Genomic DNA, 14,935 nt, shown 5'->3' with positions numbered 1-14,935 from the left:
CACATTTTAGTCATCCAGACATATGTATTTCCAATTTCAAACCTGTGTCAGTGAAAAATAAACATATTAAGATTAGTTTAAAATGAAGATTAGTTTTAAGATGATGAACATACTGACTAGTGTCTCAAGATCATTGTTGCTTAGATAAAAGTATCCACTTGATCTCTTTCCACTTATTTAATAACCAATTATTTGCTCTAGACTAAACGAATTAAAATCCCTCATTGATGAAATTTTTTCTATCCTGAACCTGTTAAACATAGAGGGATAAAAGCTGGATACATCTGACAAGTGAGCAAATGGCATCTTAAAGTCATAAACGAATCATTACAAAAAAATCTCCGCTTACAATATAAAGTGCAGTGATTAATTAAAGATGCAGTTTTAACTTATTTATAGCCATTAAAAAAACATACTGGTTTTAACACAAAATAACACAAGCCAAGTCATCCAGGGGAGAGACACTGGCAGCCTGAGACTTGGGGAGCAGGCAATGTGACAAAGCCAACAGGCCACCCTTGAAACCTTTGGAAAAGTTCACAGAGGTAAGGATGGAAAGAGGTGGCTCTGGCATCCCTGCCAAGACCTCCTTGTTTTTTGCTCGCATACAGACAGTGCAGGAGTGCATCTCTCTGGGATGGCAGGAAAACCTGTGTGCTCACTCCTTGGTGGTGGTGCAGGCACTGGGGAGCTTGCGAAGTGCAGAGCGTGCTCTGGGTGAGTCAGCCCTACCTCAGGCTAAGACAGCAGCAGTTCAAGTGCAGATTTCTGCAGGTTTTCCCCTCCTTCCAAAATTTTTGGTTGTTGATGGGTGGATGCTGGTCCTGCTTGACTGGCAGGTGTGGCTCACTAGAGCCAGGGAGAATGAAGGTGGTGGGAGGCAAAGTGAGGCTCACCTGCTGAGCTGTGAGTTGTGGCTGCTGCTCCCTGGCAGCTCTGCCTTTGGAAGGCTCTCCCGAGCTCCCCTCTGCCAGGGTCAGGGACACACACCAGGCTCACCATGCTCCAGCCCCGTAACCGCTGGCTCTGTCTGCAAGGCAAGAGTCATCCCCTCTGTCCCGTGGTACAGTTTCAGGAGCTACAGCTGGTTCCTCCTAAGAGGAGTGGTGTAATTTACCCTTCGGAAGGGATCTGGTCTTGATTTGAAGACCTCAGGAGCTGGAAAATCACTGTTGCCTTCAGTAGTTTGTTTGAATGGTGGTTTCTCTCCCTACTAAATATGTACCATATTCTAAGGGGAATTTGGCTTTCCCTTCCCGGTTTTGTCTTTTGTTAGGCTTTTCTCTTCTGGGTGAAAGTTCCAGGTACTGAAGGATTTTTTTTCCCTCAGAAGTAGCTGTCCTGATCAAATGAATTTTCATGATTTGAGACCTTATTGTTCAGCTGACGCTGTTTCAAGGAAAAATTTGCTTTGGCTAGTGACAGAATTCCCCTTTGTACTCCTTTTGAGAGTCCATCGAGATAATGACAGAAAGAAAAGCTTCAGAAAGAAAAAGCTATTTGCTGCTAGTGAGCCTGGAATGCTCACAGATAATATCTGTCACAGCTAAGGTATCCATAGTTCTATTCTGCATAAATGTTTCATAATTGTAGATTTTCATCTCATAGCCACGAGGAATGACATTGCTTGGCATGGGGTGAAGATCTCCAATGAAATGTTCCCAGAAAAGAGACTTTATTTTTATGACCGATGTTGACAGTTTTGATTTGCAAGAGCAGAAATGCAGGTGGTGTTCACTACTCCTGTTACAGCACCAGACTAAATATGCCACCAGCCAATGTCTCCTCCTTCAGTGACTGTGGGAAGGACTTTCAACCTGGGGCTTTCTGGAGGACTGACTTCCTTCAGGATGGGAAGGGCCAGCCAAACACAAACTAAGTGCACATGCATGGACCACAGGAGACAGAAAGTTAATGTCCCCTGTGTGAACCCCTCCAGAGGCTGGCACCAGTCTGAGCCCTATTTGAGGTGTTGTCAGCAGGCCTGTGCCTGTTTCTTAACCTGCGTGCTGTAGGTCTATGATCTTGTGTTTAAATGGATGTGCTTCATGCCATGACAGGACTGCAAAGTACAAAGTTAAATGCTAACATTGCCCCAAAGGACAACCATTCACACAAAAGCTGTTTTCTATCGCAGTGTTCATCTGTTTCCTGTCACACTTCTCTGTGCACTGCAGAGATGTTGAGGTAGCAGGACACAGTGCTGCAGGTGATGCTGCACCTTCCTCAGACACCCAAAAGTCAGCTGAGCCATTTTGTCCACAGTCACGGGGAGATGGCAGACCCTCTGTCCTACTTTGATGATGTGCTTTTCTTTACAAGGATGGGAGTGGGGAAAAGTGGAAGGACCCCAGAAAAGCTTGCATAAGCTGCAAGGATGCTGAGAGCAACAGAGCTCCTCTGTCACAGCCTCAGGACATCTGCTCCTGGGATGAAATAATTGAGTAGCCTGAGCATCAGCCGTGGTGCCCGAGTAGCAACAACCACCATGACGTCCCCTAACACCTTCCTTACAAGTACAGCTAAGAGGTGACCTCTCCATGGCCCAAGTTTGACCAGGTCAGTGGGACCACATTCCCTTGGCTTTGAGAGGAAAGAGAGAGCACTCTTTCATGCCTAAACAGACTGTTCCCTGTTTGTCCAGCCTTGGTCCCTCTTTACCATGTGATGAAGTACATGCTACACTCATCACAGTCTCAGCTATTTATGATCAGAGATGACCAGAGAAGTGTTTGGAATGTGTTAGCCCTCGAGAGGAAAAAATGCAGCAGATTGGTCTCATTGACATGAAGGAGACTCTTGCAAGGAAGTGGAGCAGGACATGACCAGCAAATACAGTCTTTCACCACAGGGTTCAGCCTTTGGTTTCTCAAACCGACCAAGTCTCCTCTGTTTGTATTTAAAGGCCATTTGTCTCCCCTATTTGTATTTAAAGGCTGTTGCAGAATATCATTCCCTTAATGGATCTATTTTCACAAGCCATTTAGCATCATTTGTTCTGTGTCAACATTGTCCTTTCATTTAATTTCCCCCACCCAGCGTCCCTTCCTGACCTCTGGCCACCCACCACCCAATATATTCATAGACAGCAACTGCACCCCCTGCAAGCTGGGTGTCCCCGCGCCGAGCCAGCCCAGCCCTGTCCCGGCACGGACATCTGTGCTTGCCTGGGTCCGCAGTGACAGGCACGGCTGCTGCTCCCAGCGCAGCTCCCGGCCTGGGCCAGCCCCTACCGAGCTGTTGTGGGGCTGCCTGCGGGCAGGAGGCTGCCCCGTCCCACCGAGAGCCCTGAGGAGCACTGACAGCCCTTCGGAGGAGATGCTCAGCCCCAGGAGAAAGAGAAGTGCTTGCAGCTGCCCCGGTAATGAATGGCTGGGACACAGTCCAGGCAAGCCCCTATCCCACAACCCCCTCAGTACACAAGGGAAAAACCAGAAGTGCCTCATGCAAGCGAGGTAATGAAAGACCACAGCAAGAGAGGCACATGGATTGATCACAACGGTCTGGGAAGGTAGCTGGAGCCATTAGCTTCTATCTAAATGCAGGGAGATGACAAAACACGGGCTATGAGCATACAGGAGGACACAGAGCATGGCACAATTCCCCAGTGGAAGCAGCTGCTCCGGGAGGAAATGAGCCCCAGTGTAATGCAGGCAGATGAACAGCATCGCTCAGCCCTACATGACCACGGCTGCTGGGTGCCCTGCCCAGGCGGCTGTGGCTCCCACACCAGTGAGCCTGGAGCTAAGGAGTTTCCATGCTGAAGAGTGAGCAGGACTGTGGGGCTGACAGAAGTAATTGGGATCTTTTCCTCTTTCTTCTTGTTTTTCAAAATACTTGCATGGCAGCCGGGTGAATACTGGTTTCATAATTGATGGACATGGTCTTGGCAATCTCCTTTTTAAGAGCCATTCCTTGTCACATAAATATCATCTATCAGTGCCCATTGTCTTTATAGTGATCTTGAGCAAACAGTTTTATTTCCAATCAGGACATCACACATTGATCTAAACACTCATCTGTAATGGATCAATTTACATTAGGAGAGCAGTATTGTAGCATTGTTGTTCATTATATTGAAAGAAGTATATGTTTAGTTACAGGCTAAAATCAATTAAACAGCCTTGTGCCTTTTGCTGTGAGAAAGTCAACAAGCCAGTCTATCTTGGACAATTATCCAGCTACAGCTCCTCTAAAAAAGGGCTTCAGCATCATCTCCTTCTTCCCGAGTTCTCGGTTTCTCCTTCAGAGACTTGTTTTGCAATGTTTTCCTTCTTGTGCAGTCTAGTAAAGCTCTCAGCTAAAATGAGAGAAATAAAACCACTCTTGCTCTGCTGTTGTGGAGGGAACTTTCCCAGGGCCATGCAAAGCCATGTATCCGAAAAGGAAACCTGCATTCTCACCAGAAGATTGCCTGATAACACACAATGGAATATGTTGGAGATGCTGAAAAATGTAGATGATGCTGTTTGATCTCTTCATAGGTGAGATTACTATCTCCGAGTCCCTGATTCTACCAGAGGAGAAAAGGAGGGAGTGGGAGGCAGGGAGGAATTAGTACATTAGGCTGCTGTTCCTTGCCTTACTGCAAGAGATAAGACTGCAAGGAGTGCTGGAGACTTTCTGACAAAGGGAATATGATTTGAACTAGTGGTGTAGCTGCAGAGAAAACGGGAACCTGCAATTTCAAAAGCAAAACACATAGGGGAACTGCAGGGCAATGCAATGATGGGATTTGAGGAGCACATCTCTCGGGGCTCTGGTGGATGTGATGGAGGCAGAGGAAGATACTACCTGCCCCAGCCCCCTGTCAGTGGCCTGTGGCAGAAGGGAACATGTCCTTGTGCCCTGCCTGCTGTGCTCTGTCACTGCCACAGGGCCAGTAGCAGCCGGACTCTGGGCTGCCATGCAATTCCCAACTGGTTCCCAGTGCTTTCTGCCTGCTGGCAGCAACTGACCAAGCCAGAAGACAATGCAGCAGTGCTGGGAGGGCCAGGCTAAACCATGACACTGTAACATTTGATGGATGTAATCAAGTTTTTTTGCTTTTCCTGGTGCAAAACCTGACGAACTGGCAAAAGTTATCAGCAGGGGCAGATTCTTATTTTGTGGTCAGAATCCCCCCCGTGACCTGACCTGTGCTATGAAGGGCTTATACAGCATTCCTGGTTTATATATATGTGCATATGTTTTTTTGGTCTGAGACTTCACCCACTCCTTTCCTACCACTGAGGCCACTCCAACTCATCTCATTCTTTCATTGTATGCACAAAACACTGCTGCAAAGCTAATAATAATAATGAGAAGGAATAGCAGATATTACAAAGCTTATTAGGAAATTGATCTTTGATTTGCTCTTGAATAAAAAGGCAGACCTCAAAACTGCTGGAGCCATTCAGTTAATTGGTTATTGGCTCTCTTGAGTGATTATATCCACCCTGGTTCCACCAAGTTCAGCAGGTCTCGTGCTGGTCAATTAGCCTTTGGCATCCATGAAGGGAAATGCTTCATTCAGGTTTTCTCAGAGCCTGTTTGTGTAGCATAAGGTGGACTGAGCAGGAGAGGTTCCCCATGGTCTGAGTCCTGCTCTTGAACTGGCACCAAAAGGATATTTTTGCTGTACCCCAGCCCTCCAAAAAGGTGGACGCTGGTAAGTGGGAGACTACCCCAGGGACTGCCCTGCAGGGGGACAGCAAAAGCCAGAGGGTTTTGGGAGGAGCACAGCAGCTTCCTCCAGGGTGACTTTCACCCAGGGCCCGGCTGTCCCACGGGATGAGCAGTGCCAGTGTATCAGTGCCTTTGCTGGCTGTGCAGATGGATGCCCTGGTGCTCGGTCACAGTGGGTCTGCAGGCTCACTAATCACTGCTGCTCGGATTCCAGCTGCACTCCCAGGGCTGTGCACAGCTACACAGCTGATGCCATTTAGTGGCTTTTCCTCCAGAGTGCTCCGTCCTGCCCTCGCCGCTATGGCTTGCCAAAGGGCTCCAACACTTGCATTGCTGTGATGCAGACCCTGTAATAACAGTTGGTTACATCCAGAGAATTCAGTTCAGATTTTAAAACCTCATCAAATAGTTAATGACTGACTATTTCAACACAGCAGCTCCTGCAAAGAGAAGAGAGAGATGGAAAAGTTATTCATGTCCCATCTGTCTGGAATGCTTGTCCCCTCCCTCCCACAAACTGAGTCACTTCCTCCCTTTATATATCACTTAAAATTTTTCCTTTCCACTTTAGCTTATGATTAACAGGCATTTACCCTCTTCAAATCGTTCTTTTTTTAATGATGCATGATCAATGTTAGTTAAGGCTCTATGGATAAAAAATAATGTATTGTCTTGCAAATGCACATATGTGGTAAAATGCAGCACAAACTGCGTGTATGGACATGTAAAGGAACACATCAACCACTGCAATATCTAGCTGCTGATCCAGCCTTCCAACCAAGCTATGGAACTTGCAGTGTAGTGCCCTGGTTATTTTGTCCCCTGGCCTAAAGAACAGTGGTGTGCAGGGTGAGGTACATTGCTCAGATTGTGAGGTGGAGGTGTTTTCAAGCATCAGCTCAGCCCAGGGACGGTTCACTCAGCTCTAGGACCTGACCCAGGTGGGTGTGTGAGATGGGGCCACTCACTTAAATGCCTCAAGGTGTGTTTGTGAGGAGGTTCGGCTAGCTCAGCCCACTGCCTTGCTGCCAGGGCTTGAGGCAGCTCTCTTTTACTTAGCAGGTGGTGAAGGGCTCAGAGGAGAGTGGCAGACGAGAGGGAGGTGGTCTCCTGGGATCTCTGCAGCCTGTGGGTATGTGCTGGCCTGCCACTGCAAGCAGGGGAGACTGGGCTACCTACAGCATTCCGATGGAGGAGCAGGGAAGGCTACAGAAGGTGAGAATGCTGGCAGGTTCATCCTGGAAGCAAACAGGATAAAGAGGAGGATGCCTTCTGAGCACGGATGTGAGATGGTGGGGGTGAATGTCTACACTGTAAAATAGACGAAGGCTACAAAAGGGAAACTCGAACCTCCTTGGACAGGTTATTTGAGTTACCTGAGATTTCCCAGTGAAGGGAGAGAACATAAAGTCCTATGTCATGTAGTGCAAAAACCTTGTATGTGTTCACTTGCTTCAGCCTTTTTGCATGTCTGTCAAAGGGAGGGTGTTTATCTGCTTGGCTCCTTGTTATTCTGATGATACAGGAAAATTTTGGTCTTCAGGAATGTCAGGCTGACACCACCACTCATTAAAAAAAGTTTCGAAGGCAAATACTTGAGCAGCTCTCTGTGACTGGAGGGAATTCCCATCCCACAGAGACACCAGCGTCACTGTGTCCAGCTGTCAGTTGCTGTTCTCTTTTTATGGTCATCTGAAATAAGATTCCACCGTCTTTTCTGGTTCCTGTCAACTGTCCATAAGCTGATGGCTGACACAGTAACCTAGGTAGTACATCCACTCTGGGATGCACTGAAGGATGGGGCACAGCTGTGTCACAGAGCCTCTGTAAAGAGCCAGCTTGGCTCCTCCTGGAGGCTTTAGCTATGTGTAGGTCCTGCTGGTTCTGTGCCTGCCTCCCAGTTCAAGAAGCTCCCTGCAAGGGTGCCTCCATGCTGGGCTGGCACTGATCCTTCAATGCCTTTAATTTTTTTGGCTCTGACTCTATGTCCTGTGAAAGAAGCTGTCCTGGCCCCAGACCTATGTGTTCTGTGCTGCTGGGTCTGGGCTCACGAGCTATGGCCAGACCTCTGAATATTTGGTATCTGAGAAGTGACTTTATTTTATACACATGGGTGATGCTGCAGGGGGGCTGAGGCAGGTCCAGGAGTTGAGGGTGGACCTGCATTTGCTGTAACTTCACAAATCATGAGGTGAGTGCACTGAAACCCCAGCAGTATCCCTTGAAGAGCAGGACCAGAGAGGAATACATGGGTTTTGTAGCTTTTATGACACCTAATAGATTGTAAAATGGCCATTGAATTTTATTGCATTTGTGGGAGACTTGATGAGTCCAAGGATGGTGTGCTCTGTTACTTGAAGTCAAATAACCACTAATGCTCCTGTTGCTGAGTGGCTTTTTAAAAGAGAAGTTTGTTAGTTTATTCTCCCATGCCTTTGCTCCAATGGGTAGCTATACATTCTTCAGAAATTTTGTCTTCAGTTTTATCTATTCTTTTTCTGTTTTTGGAAATGATTTTACATGTATGAATGTGGGGACAGCATAGCTACCTTTGTATTATGTGGCAAATTAATTATTTCATTAGCCCCAGGGTAACCTTTGGAAATAAGACAATAACCTCAGTTGTTTATTTCTCTGAGAGATGTTAATAATTCACTCTGAAAAGAAAAGTAATTCTTCTATCTGGCCTACATAAACTTTCATAGTTCTATGCAACAGCAAGATATCTTTAGGTAGTATATGGCATGCAAAAAGCTAAGCTCTGTAACGTTACTGTGCAGATAGATTTGGCTCCTGGAGAACAACTTTAGCCTAAGACTTTAGTGCTGCCAGCTGGCAGAAGTGATCATATATGTGAAAGTTTAAGCTGAGCCAGAAAAACCTGAGTTCAAATCTCTTGCCAGGGATTGTAGGCTAGAATGATTAACCTGATTTTATATTTTTGGATAACTATCAAGTGCCCGAATATTTATAGTAATAAATGTCTTCCATATGTGCTGATACTGCATCCATGGAGTGCAATAGCATGATACGGTTATTGTCTTGCTTGAAGACACTAATTATAACTAATCCTATAGGCATGTGAATCATGAAACACTGGCCCAGTTTCTGCCAGCTTCTGTGAGATGCATCTGACTTTGTTCATGTGAGCAATGCAGGTCAGCAGAGAGCTCAAGGCAAAATTCCAAGAGTGCTGGGGATCCTGAGGTCTCTTTTCAGAAGAAATACATGCGCTTGATATTTAAGCACTTAGAGCTGCAGGTGGGCACTTTACCATCTTATACATTCTGAGACTTCCTTGTAAGTGTCATAAAGTCTCAAGATACCACTGAAAAGAAAATCCTACAAGCCACTGTTATGTAGCCCTGTGATCTGCCAAGTCAAAATTGGCAAGAGGCTCTCAGGTTCCTGAATTTGTTTGGTGCCTGCTAGACTGGCATGGGCACTGGCTGGGATCACTGCTGGCACCCATTGGGTTTTGTGGTACTGAGGATGCAGGGACAGTGCTTCTCCAGGGATGTGATGTCTTCCCAGGTCAAGCTTTGAAACACACCTTAATGTAAAAAAATCTCTCCGTGAATGACTGTAGAGCTACTTTCTGGTTGGTAAGAAAAAGCAACAGAGGAACTGCATGGAGATTATAATGTTGTAATAAGAAGGCTATAAAAACAGAGAAAGAGGGACTAGACCAGCGTTCCAGTAGTTTTCTCTTCCCCTGAAAGAGGTAAGCCCGCCCAGACGTCTTGCTTTTAAATACTGACTACTGCATATGTTTTAAACCAAAAATAATACCTTTTGATTGGAAATGTTTCAATAACATCATTTGTGCATTTTATTGAGGCAGAGGTTACAATTATTAGAGTCACCAGGAATTTCAGACATTTAAACACAGCCTCTGTTTCTCCAGAGTAAACCACATCCCTGTGCGATTATTCTTCTATCTAAATGCCTTCAAACCAAGTCTTAAACCAGATCTGACGTTTGTTGCTGGTGGTCCCTTGATACAAATTGGCCCTTGAAATGAACATGTGGGGTTAAACAAATGCCAAGGAGATGGGACTGGATGCTGAGGGATCCCTGTGGGTGCTGAGGGAGGCCGAGCCTGTGCAGGATGCAGCAGGCAGCCCTGGGTAGATCGTGTGGCTCTGAGCAAGCTGCTGCCAGTCTGGTCAGGTATACTGTAGTCTGGGCCCTGCAGACTTTGAGACAAGAAGGGTTTGTCTGGTCATGGAAACTGCTCCTTCAGCCATGCAATCTCTTTATGGCTTTTCTTTCAGCTGGCTTCTCCCCAGGAAGCCAGAAACTGCATCTGTGGCAGAGAGGGGACTTGGCTCAACAACCAGAATGTCCCACCCAGCATGCTCTGTGTTTCCTCCTAATCTTTTCAGCAAATGTTTTTGGACTTCAATTAAAAAACGGAGACTCTTAAGGGGCCTCTAAGGCCTGAATCCCCTTTGTTTTCTGGCCTTTCTACATCCTCTATTGGCAGCAGGGAGGCAGGTGTTTAAGCATGTTCAGTTTCAATTTTTTGATGCTGCCAGGAGGGTACAAATAAGAATATGGGTCTAAAAGACCATTCAAATTCTGGCAAATTTTGCCAGAACAAAACGTTTGCAACGACAAACTTTGAAGCCAAAAGAAGTGTCCAGCTTACAACCTAGACTGGGACATAAGGAGGTGAGCGTTTGCTCAGGAGGTGACTTGATAATAGCAGTAATAAGAGGAATCCTCTTCACCTGGACAAGGAAATTTCAGCAGTTGACTATTTAAATCTCTAGCAAATGCTTGCTGATTTGGAGGGAGCAGGATTAGGCTCATGGTGGAGTGCAAAGATGACAGTTATGCCTTCTGTCCTCTGCTGTCTGTATCGTTTGGATGTGTTTTTCCCTGTGTACTCTATAAGAAAAGACGCTGAGAAACATGAATTGGGATGTTGGCATCCCCAGAGAGAGAGGGAGTTGCCATTTCACCCCAAGTGTCTTGTCCTACAGCACTTTGATGCTGGTTGTGCACTTCTCCGGGGTCTGGGCTTTCTGATCCTGTCTGAAGTGTGTGTGCATGTCTCCCTTTTCCCAGTACAGCAGCACATCATCTGCTCAATCCCTACCCTCTTCTTCCTCCATAACCCTCCAAGAATTTTTAGGAGAAACATTTTTCTTGCTTATTCTTGTTGTGCTGATGAGCCTGCAATAATGAAGGAGCAGAGTAAAATACAGAGCTCTTGCTCTAGTGAAAAAGGTGGGTCTGTAGCCATTGCTCATCTGAGGGCTAGCAGGTTTCTGGCAAGACTGTGTATGTACTAGTACTTAGAGTTTTGTCTACATAGTGGGGCAGGTCTTGAGTGCGCTGTCAATTAAGGGCAGCAATTCAAAGTGATTCACAGCAGATTACACCAGCCTGTCTCTTGATGGAGCACACTCTGGTCCTGCGCCTGCAGGTGCTGCACAGACTGCCAAGCCTGGAGCTAGCCTGCAGTTATGCTGTCAGCCTTGCTTAGATCTAATGCTTTATGACAACTGTCTACCTGTAATGTGATAATGGGCTGAAAACCTCTGCAAAATTGATAGTGTCTCTGCAAAGTAGGAGAAACTTACAATGTGGCAGGCCTGATCCCTTTCTTAAGGTCCACAGGAACTGCAAAAATTTCTTTGCAGCTGGTAAGTCTGATTGCTCTTCTGCTCCTGACAGAGGATGACTGTGTTGCTGACCTCCTACTTACTCCCAGTCCAGGGGGAATTGACCTGTTGCATTTTCAGGTGCTTTAAATCTGTTTTTAACTTTGAGTCCTAAAATATTGTTAGCGTCTACCTGCTAGGGCTTCATCCGTTCTGTACCTGTACTTTTCATATTCTAGATAAAATCACCTTCTGCCTGCAAAATGTTTCCGGGGTTTATACAATAAATTCATTATGTTTAATCCCTAAAACACTAGTCATTATCTAGAACAATTAACAAGCAGTGTTCTAAAAGAAGCTGTGCTTAACATGGTGTAACACAATCTTTACAGAAGAGACAAATTCCTGCCTCTCTTCTGGTGTGATCCAGGAATCACAGCTGTGACTTTGTGCTAGATCAGTGCTAAGCGAGAGCTGGGACTAAAACATGATGCAGTTTCAAACCCTCCAAACTTGCTATCCAGGTAAAAGCACTTGCAGCTAGGAAGTTGCAACCATGGGAGAGGTTGTCCTGGCTCTGGAGAGGCCCAGGGATATTCCCTGTGAGCTGTGACCAAGATAATGACAACACTGCCTAGCTCCTCGTGCAGGCCAGCCAGAAGCTCTTTATGCAGCCGAAGCGTTGTCATTTTAGCCTGTATAAGCAGCTGCAGCTGGTCCTGTTCCAGCTGCCCAGCTTCCATCCCGGCTCAAACGGGCCCAGGACTAGCATGCCGTACTGGCAGGGCAGGCACTTGCATGAGGAGAACAGAACAGCCACGGTCTCCTGAGGCTCCGTGGTGGTATGGGACACGGGCCAGCACAGGTCCGATGGCTGCCGGGCTAAATGCCAGGGCTCAGGGTGCGGATGAGGGAGCCGGACCCCTCAAGGCAGATGAAGGAGCCGGGCCCTCGCTCAGGGCGGGCTCGGGGGCCGGGCCCCCCTCAGGACCCGCGCTCCGGCCCTGGCCTTGGGTGCTGCCGCAGAGCCAGGAAGCAGCTCTCGAGTGTGTGGACTGTGCTCTCCAGATCAGAGTCCCCTCGAGAGAAAACAGGGATGTTTACACAAAACACAGCTATCCTAACGGCCATGTGATAATTAGGAGGCCGGAGGCTGCTGGATAAACCCTTCCCTGTGACCTCCTCATCCTCCAGAGTGTAGGCCCCCACGGTGACTCTGACCCCTGTGCCATTCCCTGCCACATCTGTGGGTTTATCATGCTTCTTAAAGAGCCCGTAAACCCATTAGCTCTGGGTAAATGATCCCTGGGCTGTCTTTAGAATAATTAAAACCACAAGGCAAACAGTTACTCTGGACTATCAGCAGCGTATCAACAAAACTTGTGTCTTGAAATGTGTGTTCAATTTTTGTTATTAAAAGGCACAGAGCCATATGTGAAACATTATCATACATCTTTGTGAAATTAGCAGAAGTATTTGAACAACCATTTTGTCTCTATCAAAACAGTGCCTTATTATTTTTTCATACTGTGTAGGAAGGTGAGAGAGCCTTATGAAAGCAGGAGGGCTCAGGCAGGAACCCGGCTTCTGTAGCCCCTGACCACGTCTCTTTGCTGCACAGAGGCACACGGCATCTGAGGAGCCCAGTTGGTGCTGGCCATGAATGGGGAGGAGGAACAACATGGAGAGTCCTATGCTGCCTTTAATCCTGAAACCCAGGACTGGTTTCATCAAACCTAATTTTTTTACTTTGAGTGAGGCTTTTACAGTATTTGCTGAATTTAATTGCCATTAGGGTCAACAGAAGTTTGACTGTTGATTCTGTTGGAAAAGAAAAAAGACCAACGCTGAATATGCTTTGAAATTCCCACCACTTAAGCATAAGAACATATGTTAGAAAAGTGATATCACTTCTGACTGCTTACAAACTTTCAAAATAGCATTAGACCTTTAAAGAAAAAAAATTCTAGTCCTTAGTTTTTTGAACTGCCTCTCTGAAAATGGCACCAAAACCGCTTAAGAGCGGTTCCCCTTTCCTGAAGGAAGGGGAAAAGGAAGGGGAGCTGTTTCTGATTAATAGTGACCGATAACTGTGGGCAAGGCCAACATGTGTCATACAGTCAGGCTTGAAGAAAAACATGGTGTGAAGTGTTTTGGCATTTAATGAACACTTAAGAAACACTTCTGAAACAGAAAAAAACCCAAATTATTGATCTGTTTGGCAGTGCATTTTATAACTGACACTAGCATACAAGTCCTTCATGTGGACCAAGTGTCTTTAGTTCTGGCTTTGTGTGGCATGAAGAGGATATAGTTGGAATCTTTCTTGCATGTGTCTGGTGTCAAGGGTGGTGAAGACAAGCAAGATTGCATTTGGAGAAGATGATCTTTAAAGAAAACACTGGTGCTTCTTGTCAGGCCTAGTTATCAGCCAAATGGATTGAGATAAAGCAAACAAAACTGTCTGCTTAGTCAAACTGAGCAACAACATCCCTTGATTGTCAGAGCTGAATCAGCAAATATAAAAAAGCTAAACACAGCCAACCCTACACTTACAACCCACTTGTGGTTTTCACGCTGACAACCTAGTCACTAAGTATAAATGGTCCTCCCACTACTGGTTTGTCTGCAACTCAGGTTATATTCAGGGATATGACTGCATCTCTAGCCTTACAATCTTAACTCATTTTTAAAACTAAGCAAGTACATTGGAGCTTTCTAACAGTGCCAAGTATTTCTGCTAGAATATGTTCTGGAGGATTCATGTGATAGCAAATATGTGAAGGATTTCTTATATGACTCTTGCCTATAATAATTTTTTAGCTTCTAAGTGGGATTAATTTTGTTCTATAAATGCTTAAAATCTAAGCCTATATATCTCCAAACATGCAGTGGCCAGAACTACAGGCTCTTGATACCTCTATGTTATATACAATAAGTTTAGCATACATAGTAATATGTGATATGAGCCCTGATTACACAGACTCAACTCTCCTCTTTGTTAATGTCGAGCAGTGGCTTTTCTCCTTTCTCTGGAGAGCTGTGGATCCTGAATGAAATTTGACCATTTGCTTTTCTGAGAGAACCTTTTGTGGATCTGTACTGAGCAGTTCACAAATGCATAGGGTTTAGTGGACCAAAGTAAACCAAGAGAACAGAGGTAAGCTTCAGAGTTAGCAATTTAGCTATGTTTGTGTATTAGCAGCTGTTAATATGTAATTTCCACTGGTAAATGAACGTATAGTCATTGTTTTGTGCATTAGGATCCAGTCCCTTTTACACATTATGCAGCGCCAAATGCAGAGAATTTAGGATTACTGCTATCTGGAAAGGCAACTGAACAAAAATGTTTTCAGAGACACCTTTGGAGTTCATTGCAAACAGCACCTCAAGCTTACATGAAATGATACAATCAGCTGCCAACACCTCTCTAAACATTCACTGTTAGCAAAAAGTAGACATGATTTAGGGTGTAGAGAGAAAACCACACTTTTGTGCAAGTTCTGGAGGCTCGACAGCCATTAGAAAAGACTCCTGTGCATTCCCTTATGTGACATCAGGCTAACTTGCAAAATGCAGCAAGATTTTTGCTCTCACAGAAGGACCTTTTCTTTGGTGCTGCTGCCACAGAATTGAGGAAAGGCAAACACAAT

Source organism: Sturnus vulgaris, chromosome 7, assembly GCF_052056855.1.
Source record: "Sturnus vulgaris isolate bStuVul1 chromosome 7, bStuVul1.hap1, whole genome shotgun sequence".
Taxonomy (NCBI): domain Eukaryota; kingdom Metazoa; phylum Chordata; class Aves; order Passeriformes; family Sturnidae; genus Sturnus; species Sturnus vulgaris.
The sequence above is the reverse complement of the archived record's forward strand: the minus strand, read 5'-3'. Positions refer to the sequence as shown.